The 19,667-nt window shown below is 42.8% G+C and overlaps 1 protein-coding gene across 1 annotated transcript in view; it reads left to right on the forward strand.

Annotated features, from left to right (window-relative positions):
* Nucleotides 1–19,667, forward strand: part of LOC138569976 (probable acyl-CoA dehydrogenase 6) — a 908,321-nt gene that overhangs the window by 437,264 nt on the left and 451,390 nt on the right. The window lies entirely within an intron of this gene.

Raw genomic sequence — 19,667 nt, forward strand, 5'->3', positions numbered from 1 at the left:
CATATGGATTTTTGAATTCCCTTATTACATGCTGCATCATCATACAGGTACTTACAACATCTTACCTGACTAACAGTAGAACTTTCACTGAGTTACACAATACTAATACTATTTATTAATATTATCCACAGATTCTCAGAGAATTGTGCCACGAGATGGTGTTTCCATTACCCCACAGTCAAAGGATCTTTTTGAAGACACAAGACATTTTAGTTGAAAAATGCAATTATGTCTATATTAAATATAAAATAGGCAGCCATTGAATTGCATAAAATTTTTTGTTGGGTCAAAAAATTCCTTTGTCAAAAGAAACTTCAAATTATTTTGTTTAAAGTATTCTCATTGAAATTATTCTGTGAAAAATATGATGTATTGCTCCTGAAGAAGAGAGGTTTGCTCTTGAAACGTGTAGAGCTCATGATTAATATAATTTGAATTGAACTCTCATTTGGATTCTTGATTAAAAACATTCTTGATTGTATGTATCCTTGAATATTTTTGAAAATAATTGTCACAACAAAAATTGGTTACTTAAAGACAAAACTGATTTGAATTACTGAAGCTATTTAAATATTGTTTGGAATTTTGATTTCCAATACCAATTGGTGTGCAGGGAACAGGAGTTCCTATTTAACAATAGGAACTTTGTTTGTTTCAATGATATATGTGACTTTCTGATACCAGAGTCCGTTTTTTTCTCCCCGGCACCCTTTGAGATTGATAAGTTGTGTGAGCGTTTTTTGGCTCCAAGTGTTTTGTAAAATTAACAAAATTACCTCTTACCTAAAGGTGTGCAGTCTCTCGCATATGTTCCATCTATGTACAAACACACCAACACCAATTTTCAAAATATAGTGCTGTCTGAAAATGATCAGAAGATCTGACGTTGATGGCAGAATTCCTATATTTTAGCTCCTGAAATAATTTCCCAAATCTGGCCATTTCCCCATAGTAGATGAACATCTGTGACTCCTCTACTCTGGCAATAAGTGTTGGATCCCTTCTTGCGACCTGTCCTACACCAAGTGCTATGAAATGGCGATCCAGTGAGTGAATTGCATTTGAACATATGTCTTTTCCCCTCTCCACTAAGAAACCAGTAATATCTATCTCAGTCCTTCCCTTGTCGCTCAGTCCATGAGTACCAGTCTCTTTTGATTAGAGACATCTAGGTAGGTGTGGCATTTACCCATGGGCCAGAGGTTGTGTGACTCTATTAAATATCCCAACAATTGTTTGATGTTTCATAAAATTAGGGTTCAAAGGGTCTCCCTGAGATGAAGACAGTTCAGGAGACCTTTGGGGTACAAAATGTGGCTATGGCTAAGCTCCCAATCTCAGGGTCCTGAACCGTTTTTCCGAACTAGTCTTACTTTGCTCCTCACCCGGCCGATGTTCACTCATGCCAGGGACCCTCTCACTGGACCTTGAATCTGCTCCTCGACCTGATTCTCCTCTAACCTCCTTCATGCCTCTTGACATGCTTGTTCCTCCGCCCACATTTCACATACAAGAAATAGGGAATGTAATAATCAGAGTAAGCAAAAACAAACCTATTTCCCCTAGGAACATCCCCTCCTACTTACAGCTCCTTCTCTGTTTCTCCTTCTGTTCATCTCTTCTCCTTGACAATTCTCAGCTTCCCACTATTCAGATGTTTTAACTCTCCATCACTGCTGGTTCACCTTCTTCCACCTATCATTTTCTTTCTCCTCCTCCTAGATATTCACCACCTTTAACCTTTTCATCTCCTTCCGTCACTCTACCTACTCCTACACCTCCTTTTGCAACGCATCCTCCTAGTCATGCAAATTCCTTCACACCTATGCCTCTACATCGCCCTTCACTTCGCTCCTCCAAATGACAACCCTTTGTTCTTCCCCATGGACGCTTTTATAGTTACCCATGCTGTCGCCCTGGGTGGGCATACCAATTATATGCTGCAACTGTGGAAAATAATTTTCTTTCTCTTGGGATTGGTGGTGTAACTGCATATCCCTGCTCATATGTGGTGGTGTTTTTTTTCTGAATGCCTTCCCACCCCCCTCCTGCCGCAGACTGAGTCTCTACACAGTAATTCCATCACCATGGATGGATCTGTCAGCCCAGACACAGCTCTGTACTAAGGATAGACAGGACTTGCATCCCTCCCATCCCACTCTTCTGTCTCCCTGTGGCAGTGGTGTACAAATGTCACAAAAACATGTGGCTTTTCTCTAGTTGTATGAAAAACTCTGAAAGTGCTGATTTCAATGTTTTGTTCTGTTTAGTGTTTTTTTAAAGGGACAGCAGTGGTGGTATTTTCAATGTGTTGAATCCCTACCCTGGGCCCCTGTGATGCAGGGGAGACACCACATCATGTAGCTCATGGTGAGGCATGCCTCCTTGTCTCTTCCCCCACACCCAGATTAACAGCTAAGCAGGGTACATTGCCACAGTTTGTAGGAAAGAAATAGACGTTAATGCGGCCATTGCAGTCATTTGCTGCATTTGTGTGACTGCTTTACAGAGAGGCAGTCCCTTAGCTACACTCTAGGAACATCTTGTAAGCTCATCCACATGCAACAGAAACAATATAGAATGTATTACATATAAATGCCAAAACACTTAATAGCATAAACTACTACACTAACCACTTCATCTCCCCATCTCGCACTATGCGAGGGGTCAGAAATGCGAGGCTGACAAGTGGATAGAGTTTTCACACAAGTAGCCATTTAAATAAATAATAATAATAAATGCGTGATAAACACATTGCTTTCCCTAACCTGATGACGATTTCCCAACCTGTGAAACTAAGACTAAAGGAAAACACTATAATATCAAACGTCATCTGTCCCTCACACTTATACCTACAACAAAATCATACAGGTATCATATGACCGTTCAAACTCAACAAAATAAGTTGTATATAAACTTTTAAAGCATATATCCTTGTAACTAGGGTCGAATACCCTTCCCCAGGATTAATTCATGATTTTACAAACCAAAGTTCCAATCAAGAAAGTTCTTTTTAATAGCCAAATTCTTCTCCGAAATCAACACAAAGTTCTTTTCACTCCATAAGTCTTTCACTTGGCATTTGAATTGCTTATTGCTAAACACGCTTCAGCACTCTTCAGAAAGGATTATCCAATGTTTGCACAAGCTCTTGCTCAATAAACTAAAATACTGTCTTCACACTTCTACTCAGTATTCAACATAACTTCTCTTCTTTGAAGAGCAACCACTTTCTTATGTGTTCTTCATACACAAAAATGTTTTGTCAGGATGCTTTTACCACAGTTCATCATAACACATTAGCGGACTTTGTGAGCCTCCGACAAAGCTGACAATTCCAAATGTATACAGACTACTTGATCGTAGGCATATATCATCTAAAGTACATAAATAAAATGGTATACCGAGGTTTTGACAATGGTAATTACTTTGAAGTAATTTACTTCAAAGTGATTACTTCGAAATATATATGTAGTTGTTGGCTAAGAGGTAAAAAGGGGTGGGGAGGTTTTTGGAATAAGGGTAGTAGTGAAGCGGAAAGGGAGTATGCGGGGTGGGAACCCCCAGATAAATACATTTAAAAAATCAAAGTAACATTTTGAAGTAATCGCTTCGGATTAAATTACCTTTAAGTATTTTTTTCGGCGATATCATGGAAACAAGTCCAATTGCTGTGGCTGACGCAAATGATATGACAATTATGTGCCACCATGAATTACAAAATTATACAAAAGGGAAACAAAAATAATATAGATCCAAGAGATTGACTTACATGGTCATAAGAAAGGGAACACAAATAATGCAGATCTGTTGGATGATGATTATGTATAGTTATATGAAAGGTACGGAGACCTGACTTAATCCCACGCATAATAACTGAAAATATTTGGTGTTTAACAATGGAGTATGACAAAAAATATATATTCCCCATCAGTAAAAATACAAACACAATAGAAATGCTTAATACATTATGAAAGACGTGGTCAATGGCAATGTCAAAAAGCAAAGTGTCTTAAGTGTGGAAGGGGCACGAGTAATTAAAGGTGCTGCTTGAAGCCCACTTTATTCATCATTAACCAATTCCAAATATATAAAGAGGCTCTTTAGGCAGTGTTCTATTTTGAAAAGTTTAAACTAAACAAACTTCACACAGTAGCGCTGTATACAAAAGAACCAATTTAAAAGGATATCGAATTTAGCCTCTCTTCATCTTACATATTATCTGACAGTCTAGAATGGTTTGAAAGCCCTCACACCAGGAGCGTGGCTTGGACTATCTTCCATTTGAGTGGTTCTAACGTGGAAGTATGGCCACCCCCCAGTCAGCATGGATGGACCTTTTTTCCAGGGTCATACCAGGTAACAAACAAGTAAGACACCCTCACCCCTAGAAAACGGCCCAATGTTTCGCTGCTAAAACCATTCATGGTGCAATCTAATGTCTGTCGGTTCCATCGTGAAAGACATTGCTGTCCTCAAGGTGTGCTTGGTGAATATGAATGCCAGATAGGACGTGCTTAATAATAGGGTAGAAAAGACCACCATAGGTTTCTGGAACTAAAAGTGTTTGACGAGCTAAAAAACCTAAATCTTATAAATCATTTGCAGAATGTTCAGCGTTCCAGAAGGCAGGGAACGTGAGGGCACTATGATTTCCCACAAAGTTAAGTACTATGGTTTATGCCCTCAATATGCAGAAGGTGCATCGGCTAGGCTCCAAGATCCAAACAACCCTAATGTTAAACCAAACAATATATTGCACTTGCTAAGGCTTCTAAAAGTTGTTGATCTCTTGAATGCAGCCATTAAAACTGGACCCAGTACACATCAAGATGTCTCTGCATTAACAGCTGAAAAGAGGACATGCCTTCTGGGAATGAGGACTGTACTGAGGCATCTTGGCAATAAATATGGCCACTGCACCCACTCAAATTGATGAGATAATCCTACAATTTGAGGAACCGGATGATTATATCATTATCCTCTGACACATGTAGATGTGACACCACTGTATCCATGTACCACCTCAAGGGACCCTGGTGTCGAGATCAGTTCTCAAATGCACTCCCAGCTAAACCTCATGCTCCTGCCAAGCCACCACCACCTTTCTGACAAAAGCGATCTTCAATTGATCTCAGCAGCACGCCCTTTGGTTTCAAGATATTAAACGTATATCTTTAACATGCATTTTCATATTTTATTACATGTTTTACTGTATCTGATAAAACGGTCTCAGGACAATATATACTGTACCATTTATTGCATGATTAGTATTAGAAATATTGCTGGTTGGTTGTTGATGAGAATCATGGGGTTATATGAACGCTACTTGACACAATGTGTCTGGGCTCCCAAGAAGGGTGCATGCTTTACTTATGACCACTGCCTCCAAGTAGTTTGTCCCTGATGACAATCTGTCTCCTGGCTTCAGATCTAAGGTGGTGTGAGTAGTGACCCAGACAGCTATTTTGATTTAAACCCAACACTCATTACTAAGAAAATATAAGGGCCATAAGAGTCAGAAGCATGCACACCTGTTAACCCCTTGACACATACGACATACCACAACTTAATTTGCCTTCTATAATTTATCAACTTTATATTATCCCATCCTTGCTGTACCCCTTGTGGGGATCCTAGCTCTCATACTCTAGTTAAGTGCTCTGCCTGGGTTCACCGAGCACACCAAGTATTCTGGTCTGATTTGATTTCTCTATTTCACCAACCAACACCGTGCCTGTCATACATGATGCATATCTAGAGGGGAGCAGCCTCAGAACATGTCTTGGACTGTCCAACTGCTAAGAATTCTAAATAAGAGTGCCAAGGTACGTGCAACATTGTGCTTCTTCAAGAAACCCATGTAGACCTAAGTGAAATGCCCAAGCTACATAAGGATTAGGTGGCAATTATGTCAGACAGTCTTACTCTGGGAAGTGTCCCCTGTGAACAAGCACTCTAAATGCTCAAAGCGCTTGAGAGCCAGGTCTTGTCATTTGTCCTCATTCTCTTCACACAAAAAGGCGAAGAAACCACGCCATCATGCGTGGTTGTCTGTGACAGACTCCTCTCTTTATGAACAGGTTAACTTTCAAGCAAGTCGGCAACTTGAGCTGACTTGGAGAAATGTTTTCTCCAGATACTGAATGTCTTCCAGAAGGCAGCTCCAATCACCCCTTCGAAAGAGCCCAAGAAGGCTTCAGACCTCACTGCGTCTGGTAAGACCGGTATGTTGTCTTCAGAGACCACTACTCATGCACCTAAGAACCCAGGCAGTAAGTCTCCTCTTCATCCGTCAAAGGAGTCTCCGTCTCTACACAAATTGAAGCCAATGTCTTCCTCCTCGACTCATGTAAAAGGGCGGGCACTGGATCCCTCTAAGCCAGTTGAAGTTGAATGTTGCAGTTGAAGCTGTCGACACCCTCAGCTCCATCAATGCCCTTGAAGATCTCAAAGCCCTCAATCGATTTATTGAAGACTTTTAAGCCTTTACCCAAGGCTGACTTCTTTAAAGCCATGAGCTTGATTTTTGAGGAGGAAGAGGAAGAGGAGGAGGAAGTAGACAGATGTGCCTTTTGGCTTGGGGTTCGATACTCCTAATATGCTTGATGAGTTGATCTCAGAAGAGTCCAGGATGTACAATCTTGTGGACACTCTGAGGGATGCTGGTGGTTTGCACACCTCACCAGAAACTGATTTTGCCAATTCACACTGCTAGTCATGCATACCCTTCATATAGATCAGTGATGGGCAAAGTCACTGAGTATCTAGGTTGGGGAAATCAAGTGGCAATCCTGGAAAAGGATAATCTTAGACATCCTGGACAGGGGGCCCCCAAGGGAGCCTTTGTTGCCCTTCCACATGGCATTGAGAACCAGGGCATTGGAGAATTGGTTAAACCAAGATACAACACTGGTGGTTAACAATGATCTGGGCCAAAAAATACAGGCCTGCCACAATAGATCCTACTTTTCTATCTAAACACTCCACTCTTGAATGCTTAGTGGTTCAGGTAGCCACTTTGAATTTACTATCTCCCTAGACAGGGATGATAACACGTTTGATGCCTTTGGGAGAAGGGTGTTTTCTGCAGGTAGTATGACCCTGAAAGCCATTAGTGCGACTTGCGTTCTGGCAAAGTACACACACACTTCATAGGACATAATAACTTTCACTGTAGAGCATATCCCCGAAGGGGAGGATGGAGATGATTTTCTAAATCTGGCACAAGATGGCAAAGATGCCATGTGCTACTCCCACCGGCCTGGACTAAACTTGCGGATTCTGTAAGCAGATCAATAGCAGCGAGTACTGTCACCAGGTGATTTGCATGACTGAGGAAATCATGTTTTGCACCGGATGTACAAGCAAGACTGTTGGACATGCCTTTTGACGGCTCCCAAGTTTTCGGCTCCGATGCTGATGAGTGCCTAGAAAAAGTAATCCAAGGAGGCAGCTAAGTCACTGGAAGGTCAGCCTCAATGGACACATGGGTCTTCCAACAGTTGGAGAGGTTGGCCTTTCTCTTTCTATTACTCAATTGCAAGAGGAAAAGGCCAGTTTGCACAAAGGGGTCAGAGAAGAGCTCCCTGTGCTTCATGAAGACAAGGAGGAAAAACTCTGCTCTCCGCCTCTGCTTTGTGGCCCATTGCAGCAGCAACAACCTAAAAACCCTTTTGAGTCCTTGATTCACAGGACTGTGGTGGCGGGGGCAGGCTGACTCCGCATTTGGTGAGTTGGTGGGGCATAACCTCTGATGCTTGGGCACTGCAAACAGTGGCCCACGGCTACTGCCTCCCTTTCTTAAGAAGACCCCAGATTGTCCTCCAGGAGGCCAAGCCTTTAAAGATCTACAGCCACTCCTCTTACAGGAGATGTTCATCCTGTTGGAGAAAGGTGCAAAGTCTGTACTTGTAGAGGAGAGGAATCAAGGTTCATACTCTCCCTATTTTCTAATCCCCAAGAAGAGCTGAGAATGACAACCCATCTTGGAGTTGAGATGCTTTAGTAAGTTCTTCAAAAAGGACAGGTTGAAGATGGTTACTCTTTTGCTGATCCTTCAGGCCCTTCGACTTCAGTATTAGTTGGTGCCATTCGATCTTCATGATGCTTACTTTCTTGTGCCAATTCATCCCAACACACAGTACATGAGTTTTTTAATTGGCGGTTCTGACTATCAGTTTCTGGTTCTGCCATTTGGGTTCACCTCTGCCCCAAGGGTTTTCACCAAGCTCATGGCAGTGGTGGCAGAAACTTTAAGGAGGGAAGGGATTCACATCTACTCCTACCCGGACAATTGGTTGATAAGTGTTTGTTCTCCCAAACAGGCCCAGGATCATCTCAGTTATACTTGCCACTTCCTCCACAGGCTGGGCTTCTCCCTGAATTTCAAGAACTCTCACTTGACAACATTGAAGAAGCTTCAGTTAATTGGAACGTCCTGTATTTGTCCTGGGGGGAAGCCTCGACCCCCCCTCTCCTCCCCTGAGTTGAGGGATTACATATTTTGCAGGTGGTCCAAAAATGTCAGAGTGCCTAGTAACCTCTGGCCTTCACTTTTCTGTGGTTGCTCAGTCTCGTGTATCCTGCATTTTCCCAGGGCCAGAAACCCATTTGAGAATGAGGTCCCTTCAATGGGCCCTCGGATCGCAGTGGTCACAGTTCTCCGGCAGAATGACAGACTTTATTCAGGTCCCGAGCAAGGTCACACAGGATCTCCTGTGGTGTGCCTGTCGAGAGAACGTGATGAAGGGAGAACCTTTTTGGCAACCATGGCTGGAGATGACACTTCTGACAGATGCCTCCCTCACAGAGTGGGGAAGCTCTTACAAACAACCTTTCAATTAGCGGTCATTGGTCTCTGTCGGAGTCCAAACATCACATCAACCTTTTACAGCTGAGAGCAATCAGACTAGCACTGATGGCTTTTCTGCCTTCTGTGCAGGGGAAGACTGTCCTGATAATGACGGACAGTACAATGCCCATGTATTACCTCAAAAAGAGAGGGTGTGTAGAGTCAGTACCCCTGTGCAAAGAAGCAATGCAGCTCTGGTTTTGGGCACTACGAGAAGAAATATCTGTGCTGGCAGTTCACCTAGCCGGAGAAGAAAACATAGCAGCTGACGCTCTGAGCAGGCAGAGCAGTCTCTTCAAGAGTGGGAGTTTGCTCAGGAGGTTGTCTGGAAAGGTTCACCATTTGGGGATCCCCTCGGGTGGATCTGTTCACGTCCAGTTTCAACAGGAAATGCAACTTATTCTGCTTCAGGGAATTTCCTAAGCGATGAGCTCTAGGGAACGCGTTCATGGTGGACTTGGAATTTCCACACCTGTCTGCATTCCTGCCAGTTCCCATCATTCGTCATGTCATCAGTAGGTTGAGAACATTCGGGAAATCCATGATCCTGATTGCTCTGGGTTGGGCCAGGAGAACATGTTATCCAGAACTTCTAGAGATGGCCATATGCCCTCCAATTCATCTTGCCCGAAGAGAGGACTTGCTCTCGCAAGAGGTAGGACCCTTCTTCATCCAGAACTCAGTACTCTGAACCTTCACATCTGATTTCTGAGAGAATAATCTACAAAGATTGGGGCCTTCTGGAAGATATGATGGAGGTGTTGCTTTCGACAGAATGCCAGCAACCACATCTCTGAACTGCTGCCGTTGGAAATACATTTTGGCAACTGGTGCAGGGATAACAGTATTGATCCTTTAACATGTAAAACTGCTTCTGCACTATCATTCTTGCTACATCTGGCCAATCAGGGGTTTCAGGTTTCCACAGTAAAGGGTTATCTAGCAGCGCTTTTCATTTTTAAGCGTTTGCCTGATCCGGGTTCCAATTTCAAAGTCCCTATATTAATTCAGTTCTTAAATGAACTTACAAACATCTTTCCCCGGGCCCCATTTATTGTACAGGTATGATATTTTAGTTTGGTGTTAAGATATTGTGAAGAACCAGGAATGAGATGTGGACACAGAGGACTCATTGTATTCATTAAAAACTTTTATTCAACAATACAAGGGGTTGTAAAATGCCTCAGCATCCTTATTATAGGAGGTATTTCCCTACCTCAACCAAAACTAAGGGTTGGTCCTGTGTCAAGATGTCCAAAGCAAAAATGTCCTGTGTCCGAAATCCTATCTTAGCCCTTGCATTCTAAAACTAACTCTAAGGTGCTAAGCGTATTGTCTCTGGCTTGAAAAGTGCACACATGTTTAAAGTCAACAAAAAGATATAATCCAACACAGGTTTCTAATGGATAATGTTCACAGTTCCTGGGAATGGCTCCCTTCCCTAGGTTTCTCTCCACCAATCAAAAAGTTACAAAGATTACGTAAGGTATTTAAGGCCCAGGCAGATGCCTATCTCCTATTGGTCTTACAATCCACTACAGGGAAATAACTCCCTTCCCCCAAGTCTTTTCCACAAATGCTATAATTCAAAACCCCAAAGGCATGACTCTTCCTTGGGATTCTCTTTTCAAAGTAATGCAATTTGGGTCCCAGACTTGCAAGACACCCGGTATACTCTCCTGCAAAGCTCGCTCCTAGAGTTCCTTTATACAATTTGGGAGTGAGTCCCAGACTCGCTAAACACCTTGTACGCTCTCCTGCCAGGCTCTCTCTTCATTCCTGTATTTCTTGCATTCACACAGTTCCAATATTCATTATTGTTTTCACCAAAACAATGGGGAGGGTCTGAAACCTACTTTCGTTTACTTCCTTTGTCAGATGTCTCAATGACCCAACCTCCCTGCTTGGGGTCACCTGACTCATATACCTGGCACTTATCAGTACTTGGTGGAGCTGCCGAATTGCCCCGGTGACCCAGTTTCCCTTCCCCTGGCTCAACAGCTTTCTCTGATGCTGTTTGGACGGCAAACACATGGAAGCTCCATGACATCCCGCCTCCATTTCACAGGTTTCCACATCCTTTGTGACTCCCTCCTCACTTCTCAGCCCTTCTCCATATTCTGGTTGCATAGGCACTACTTCTCGGTTCCCGCAGTCTCCAGGAAGAATACTCTTCCCTTCCTCCTACGATCCCAGCACTGTGAACCAAGCTCCTGCAGTCCTTCTCTCGCTGTCTCCCTTCTTGCCTGTGGACTCTCAGCTTGGCTTCCCCATCTGTAGCTAGACGGTTGCAACTATGTTACCTTCAGCTGTTCCATCTTTAAACTCCCACTTCCAGGAAGGGAGTTGATTGGAGACCATCTTCTTCCTCCAAACACTAGACTACCCCTTCTGTTTCTGAGTATTCGGCATTACTCAGCCCCTCTTCCTAGTCTCCGTCTTCCTTAGTGTTTTCAATGGTGGACATATTGGAGTTCTTGAATTGGTTAATATCACTGGTGAAATTCTGCAATATAGGAGGACTAACGGTCTTTTCTCAATATGTCCATTGTTTAGATGTATTTGAACATTTTAGCTGTCTTTCTGCTTTATTACTGACTGTTTACATTCTTATACCCTGAACTCCTGATTTTGTCAATGGTCAAACTGTATTTATTTGTTTTTTGTTGTCTGTTTTGTCAAGCACTATTATGTCTACGGGCCTCTTGTCTACTGCTATATAAATAAAATTGATAAATATCATAGGAGCTTGGGACACAGTCTGTTGTGAAATTTCAATCTGCCATAGAAGCTTCAGATGTTGTAATTGAGTAGTTGATGTATAAGGGAAATGTGGAATTCCATTTCTCATCTGGCAAGTCATCCTTGTTTCCATGTGGGTCGCTCCCTCCTCCATGATCGTCCCTCAAATAGCCACCCCCAGGATGAGGATCAGAAAGCGTCTGTCTCGCCCTGGCCACATGAGGGGAGGTTATCTCCATGGAAGCAGTGATATTGCAAGATTCACCACAGTATCTAATGGGAGTACCTTTTGAACTCTTGCATTATTGTCTACTCAGAATGTTACCCCTTAACACTATCTTTCTAACGGCACTTACATGAGCCTGCAGAGTCAGTGAGCTTCAGGCTCTTTCCTCTAAACCACCCTGTACTACCCATTTTAAGTATAAGTTGATTTAGACTCTGTCCTACTTTCTTGCCAATAGTGGTATCAGAGTCCCATTTTGCTCAGATGATTGTTTTGCTTGTTTTTTGTCCACCTCCTCCCTCGACGGAGGAAGAGATATTGCATCTCTTAGACCCTAAGAGGGTCTTAAGCTTCTTTAGTTCTACAATGTCCAAAATCGGGCAAGATGACCAGCTCTTCATGGGCTATTCACCTCACAAATTGCGACAAGTGGTCACCAAACATATCATCTCTTGCCGGATAATTATTTGAGTACCTGAATGATATACCTTGGATGGCAAAGATCTGCCTGATGGTTTAAGAGCACATTCTAACCGACGAGTGGCTACTACTTCGGCTCTTCAGAGAGGGGTGCCCATACAGGACATTTGCAGTGCGGCAACTTAGTCCTCTTTGCACACTTTCTGCAAATTCTATTGCTTGCATTCTATATTGGGTGAGGAAGCAAGATTTGACAAGGCTGTGCTGCACAACATTAATCAGCAATACATTCTCCGTTCCCACCCTCTTCAACATACTGCTTTGGGAGTCTTATCAAAGATGAGGAACATGTGGGAGGGCACAATCCATTCCAAGAACAAATTACTTACCCCTGATAATGTTCTTTCGACTGGATGTTCCTCCCTCGTATAACTCATCGCCCTTCCATCCTACCCCTTTATCTTGGTGAGAATTTCTGTATTTTACACCTTCCTCTCCTCCAACGTCTGGGTTATACCTTCAAGATGGCTGAGTGTAGGGAGGAATAAAACTAGAACTGAGTCAACGGGTGCCGCGCAAGCTACTTATAACAACATCAAGGCTGAGGACAGGACTGAAGCTGTTGTGTGCCACGACTCGACAACGTACAACGCCCGATACTATGAAAAATGTTTCTGAAGCTGAAAGCAGACTTACAAATATATCAAAGATGAGGAATACATGAGAGGAACATCCAGTCAAAGGAACATTACAAGGGGTAGGCTCACCCCGAAAGCAATAGAGTCCACATATATAGAGACAATAAGACACACAATGCATAAAACAACAATTTGTTGCCATCTATAATCCTGAAACTAGAACACATGGAAATGTTGCAAATATTGACTGTACCATTTGAATTTTTGAAGTATGTATAGCATGTGCCGGTCAGACTCAACTGCATTTGGGTTTAGGTGATAATGGGAAAAAACTCAATATATATCAAGCAACAATAATGTGATTTGGAGGACGCCCCCTGAGGCAATTATTCAAACAAATATGTTGTTGAGGCTTTTCAGAATTGTAATAGCTTCGTGATACTCTGGATCTCACAGGACCGAGTTTTCCACAGTCTAGGACTGTAGACTGCAAAAAGCCTATCCCCCCTCGAAACACATCTGGAGGTTGGAATCACCAGAAAATGTTTGTCTAAGAAATACAGCAGACTGGTTCATTGGCATTGTGCCAATTTATCTGCAAGGTACCTGGGTGTATTGAAGATTGTATATGCACCTAAAAACTAAGCAGAGAATCTTGACGTCAATCCTTTCTTTAACAGGCAGCCAATGGAGAGATCTGGGCATGGGGTGATACCACAGCAGATTTAGACACTTTAAAAATAAGTCGTACTGCAGTGTTTTGAGCCCTCTGCAGCCTGTCAATTGTCTATTGGTAATGAAAGCAAATGTTCTGTTTGGCATAATTTAGTCGAGAATTAATTGATGTCCCAAACATTTGAATGATCTTTTTGATGGAGGAATGGGAGAGCAAGGCATAGCAGATGGAGAGAATAGAACACTGATTTCACCTTAGTTCCTTGCTCATTGCCTAGATTTGATTGTGAAATGCAGCCCAAATTCTTAATTTTGGGTGCAAAAACAAGTCTAGATTCCGACAGGCAGGTTGGTGGAGGCCATTTGGATTGTTCTACTAAGAGATGTTTGGGTCCAAACAGAATTTGTGAAGAGACTCGGTTGAGTTATTGACTCTCAGGTAAATCTGAGTGTCGTCGGCATACTCATAAGGAATTGTACTTAGACTGAACAGAATTGGGTGACAGTGAAGACCTTTGAGGGGACACCATAATTCATATGTGCTACATCCAAGTGAAGTCCTGGGAGTTTCACATATTGAAAACTGTTAGAGAGGAATGAGCTGAAGCATCGCAGAGCATCCTCTGAAGCTCCACCACCAACATCAGGCAAGACAGTCGGATACCATGGTCCACTGTGTCAAAGTCTACCGAGAGGGACAGATTGACCAGTAGAATCAGGTCTCCAATTTAAACCAGTTTTAATAAATCATCCCAAACTGATGATGATGCAGCATCAGTTCCGTGCAGTGGACGAAAACCTGATCTGAGTATCGATCATAGAGTATGTTTCATCATGTCCCTTTTAATTGATTAGTTACCACTTTTTGTAGGATTTTAGCTGGTATGAGGAGGCCCGCAACTGGGAATTTAATTCTGGAGATCATTTGGATCAATCTTACTTTTTTTTAAAGCAAAGGTTAAACTGTGGAAAGTTAAAGCTCGGAAGGAACTATCCCTTGTGTTAGCAAGTAGCAATTAAAGGTAATCTTGAATTGAGCCAAGGTTTTAGCGTGCATTTATGCTACATAAACTAGGAGGCCATACAGCGGGTCATTGGAAGGTTTCAGGTTATCAAAGCAATGGTTTTCTCCTTGGAGACGGAACTGAAATCAAATTTTCTGGGCCCTCTGGCGGTAGAGGGTATAGAAGACATATTAAGCACTGACTGTGCCAGGGTCTGGTCAATTGTTTCCTGAATATTAGCAAACTTTTCAACATTAGGTCAATTTTTTCCTGAATGTTAATGAAAAATGTGATAACAGCATTAACTTGGCCTGTCGATGGTTTAATGTCAACAGGGACGGGTCAGAGAACATTTGCAATGGAGGAAAAGAGTTCTCTGGATTGATTTAGTGATGTTTGAATTTTCCTATGAAGGTATTTGGATTTGGCCTCAAATGGCAGTTTTACAGCTTTTAGTAGCCATTTTCAGGTTGATAAAAGAGGAATAACGCTTAGATTTTCTCCATTTACCTTTCAATTGGCGGCACTTTTGTTTTGGTGTGTCTAAAGATCGTCGGATTGTTTATTTGGTGCCATGAATTCATAAGGCACATAATCTTCACAGAAAAGTTCCAACTCCTTGGATCCACATTTGAAAAACTCTGCCCAGGTGTTGATGGATGCCAGAGCATCGGCTATTTTTGAGCCAGTAATTATTAACAAATCCTTCTTCCCATGATACCTGAGCTCCGTAAACTCTTGTCCAGTTTGAAAGAAAAAAATCTGGTGAAGTGGTCTGACCAGGAAACTGCCTGCTTATCCTTCATAACAGATCCTGAGCCCTGGTCAAGAATAAGTTCGATGCAATGACCAAACTGATGACGTAGTGAGGGGTCTAATGACATGATTATTCAGAATCTCCCACAACTCCGCTGAGTGAGCGCTATTAGGTCAACTTACCTTTTTCTTTTTTCCAAAAGGAAAAAAGACTGATTTAGAAAGACTGCTCTGTGACCGCACAGAGCTGTCTTTCTAAATCGAACTGTCAGGTCCCTGCTGCACACAGGTGCGCGCAGGGACTGACAGGCTCTGTGAGCGTCTGCAGAGTTGTTGTGGGAGGAAGAGGGGAATTTTATGTGTGTGTGAGAGTGTGAGGAGAATGCGTCTTTTGAGGTGGGAGGGGCCTGGTGGGTGGGGATAAGGGGAGTTTGGGGGAGTTTAACCCCCTCGGTGAACGACAGAAAGAGCGGGAGAGGGTGGGAGTGGGAGAAGAGGGTAGCAGTATGTAATCTGTCCGCATTCTAAAGCCAACACAAAAACAAAGAAAATTAGCCTTTTTTTATGTTTGGGCTTTAAAATGCTGAAATCTGACATAGAACCAAGTGAACTTGTGGGGGATCTTCCGATGTATGCATGCTGGATATGTTTTATCATCACACCTTTTTCCTGTGACCATCTCTAGGTGAAAAGGGGACGCTGACACACTTAATGATTTAACTGCCCATGATAGAATGGCATCTGCTAGTGAACAATGCTGTATTTTGTTTTATTTTTGCAATACAAAGTGAAGGTGGATTCTCTGAAGGAATGTAGTGCTGTTAAACAGACACCATTTCCAAGTATGCTTTGTTCCTAAAAAGGTACTTTCAGTGATTATACCTAGGGTGGTTTCAGGCCTTGCAAGTGTGTAATATGATCACATCCATTTATATAGCACACTCGTGTACTTCTGCTGTACACACTTTCCAAACATCATCAAACCCAGCAGCTGAAATGTGAATTGGGCCACCTTTCAGATAAAATTATCACGTACTTCAAATGTGCACTTCTATGGGTTGTGTATCGGCTTCTCGGGTGAGTTTCCTTTTAAAATATATATTGGCACTAAGGAAACACTTTGATACCATACAGCCATCTATTGATGCCCTTTATCTCTTTAATCCAATATTGGATGCTAAGAAAGAGTATGGTATGGGATTAGATTCAGGCGGTTGAAGATAAATCCATCTTTAGAAGCACTGGGGTGATACTTAGTGCCCCAGCCAATTTGTTCAGTTATGAAGTTGAACCCCATTTTTGGATGCCGAATCAGATCCCATCAGGCAGGTGCCTTCCAATGAATTTGCTGCTAGCATGTGCGAAAATGAAGTTATGTTAAATTTTGCATCGGGCTTTCTTGGAATAAAAACTATAATAATAAAATATGTTTAAGGTTAAAGAAACAGTCTTCAATTGTTAAATGTTACATTCATGAACATTGTGGCAGGGCAACTGAGCCTTTTTAAACTTGAGAACGGGCAAAGGTAAAGCTAAAGCTAGATCCTATTAAAGGATATAGTGATCATAAAAGGATTACATTAAATAGAGCAAACTAAATTTGTTGATGGCACCCTAATCCCCTTCCCTGGCTTTGCACTTGGTCTACAGATGAGACCTCTGCTGTAGGCTTCTGCCTTTGGAGATGCTCCCTCAACACGTGGGCCCAGTTACACCCAGTAAATCTATTGTTCTCTTTGTAGGAGAACTGACACATCTCCTAGGTCGAGAGACTGGCTTCCCCTGCTGGTGGGCCTGGGAACGGGCACTTCTGGAGAAGCTGAAGGTCAGAAGGGGAATACCTGAAAGGTGTTAATTTTCAAGAAGACCCTTTGATATAGGATAGGCAGGAGTGAGGGAAGGTCCAAGGAAGACAACAGGGCAGAAACCTAAAGGTAGAAGACTTTGGCTATCTTAGCTATATTTTCCTTTGTAACCCTTGCAAATCTCCTGAAAACCAAGGACTCTGCTTATGACAACAGCATGACAGGTCACATGTGTAACACAGACATGGAATGGCCTTTTTAAAGGATGCTTGAAAAAGTACCAATCCCGTTGCAATGTGACTATATACATCAAGGCGACACCCTCTATTTGGTGAGCAATTAATTAAAACTCTCCAGTTCTTTTTAAAGAAGGCCCTAGACTACACTCTAGTGGAGCTACAGCTGTTCAGAGTCCCCTGCATAGGCTGAAGCCTAGATTCCCACGAGAGCTGGCAGCTCCCGCCATAGCAATCTTTGGGAGACGAGAGAAATGACTGCTGGGAGGAAAGCATTCCTGCCACTAAAGACTGCTGGTACATAGACAGCCTGCCAGTGCTGTGGCTGGCTGTGCATGCAGCTCTGAAAATGTTTATATGATTTTATGGACTGGGAAAATCAGGGCATGTATCATTTTCCTTTAAGGCCAGCTGAAAGGACCCACAGTACTGCAAGACCAAAGGTGCTTTGTTTGGCAATGCTGATTGCTGGACCCAGCATTTTCTGATTCGAGCTGAACTAGCATCAAAATGCTGCTGATGCAAACAAACTGCCCTATCACCCGTGCTCAGAACTACATTTTGTAAAGGTGGCTGGATAATCCAGTCGAGCTAGGAAGTCGACGCTACTCATTGCAGATCCTGTACCTTCAGGACCAATGAACTGCAATGAAACGCCAAGACTGAATCACCTACTCTTCCATCATCGAACCCCACCTTGCAACATTATAAAATAGCTAAGGGGGCTGACTTAATGCTGGTGAGCCATTATAAAAGACTAAGGTTGGGTATTGAATGGACTACGCTTTTCTAGATTATGCCACTGCCTTTAGCACTAGAGACAGTTCGGACACCTACCTGAGGTATTAAAGGTAATCTTTTTGAAATTTTGCTTGCTTCTCCTCCCCCTGTCATTTATACCCAGAGTCATCAGCATAGATGTGTTTGCCTTGGGCTATGTGTTGTATAAAGCTAAACTTTTGTATGCTTTGTTGTATAAAGCTAAACCTTTGTATGGTTTCTTGTTGCTATGGTTTTCAGCTATGTTTATGCCAAGCACATCATCTGTAAATCCAGAATGGATTTATGCCTACTGTGCCATTCTTGAATGATGTGTGCTTGGAGATGTTTACTCTGGATAAGGTCAGTTATATCCTGGATGCTGCCTGTGTTGGGGGTCTTAAGTGAGTTACTGAAGCTGTTCCAAATAAACTGTCTTTCACTTACCAATTTTGTGGCTTCTTTACAATGGCGACGAGGATGGGATGTCTGTAGTGATCCCTGCAGAAGCCAAGACCCCCAACAGTGATTGGAAGTGGAGTTTGGCAGGAGCTGTCAGCAGGAGCAGCCACCATCCAGGAGGAATTGGCAGGAGCTATCAGCAGGAGGAACCACCATCTAGGAGCTGTCAGCAGTAGCAGCCACCATCCAGGAGGAATTGGCAGGAGCTATCAGCAGGAAGCTGGAAGCTGCCTGAAAGTGGATGTGGCGCTGAATCAAGCCCAGCCGAATACGGATGTGGCGCTGAATTGAGAAAGGATACTGAAACCTCGCCCAGGGCCCCCTGTGGGAAGGCGAATTAGGGGTGTATGACAAAGGGCACCACAGCTTAGAGAAGGTGCTTTCTCTGGCCGCCCAAAGGAGGAGATATGTTTGAAAATAGAGTGGCTATGTATGGCAACATTTGACGATATTCTAAGAATCACCATTTGACATCTTAAAAGCAAAATTGTTTTTGTTGTGTCATATACTTTGGACGCATATTAACCTGTTATTTTACGCATTGTGTTACGTAGCATTTAGAGGTTATAAATATGGCCCTGTCTGGAGTCCCCGGTCCGCAAGTATTTATGCTCACACCAGGTCCGCCAAAAATTAAGTGGGCCCCGTGGAAGAAGGGATTCCTACATTATGTTAAAGCTACGTGTGGGAATGGAATGTCTGTAGAACGTAAAGTAGCGATGTTAATGCATATTCTGGGGTATGAATGTCAGAGGATATATGACACACTTCCTGATATTTCCGCATTAGATTCAGAAGAGGGAACAAATGATTTTGACCTGGCATTGACCAAACTTGATAGGCATTTTGAGTCAAAAACTAGCACGGTAATGGAGCGATATAATTTTGGCATGAGATGTCAACATGAAGGAGAAACTGTTGAAGACTCGTGTAACCCTAACAGGCTCTGTGTATAACGGTTCCCCTTTCTTGGTAACAACAGCCTTCCTTATCCGTACCCAATCTCCAGCTTTGACCACGGTTATTCTCCTTGGGTGCTTCTTATAGCTTATAGTTGCAGTAAGAGACATGAGGGCATTATTAAGGAAGG

Source organism: Ambystoma mexicanum, chromosome 2q (genome assembly GCF_040938575.1).
Source record: "Ambystoma mexicanum isolate Mex_15411 chromosome 2q, UKY_AmexF1_1, whole genome shotgun sequence".
Classification (NCBI taxonomy): Eukaryota; Metazoa; Chordata; class Amphibia; order Caudata; family Ambystomatidae; genus Ambystoma; species Ambystoma mexicanum.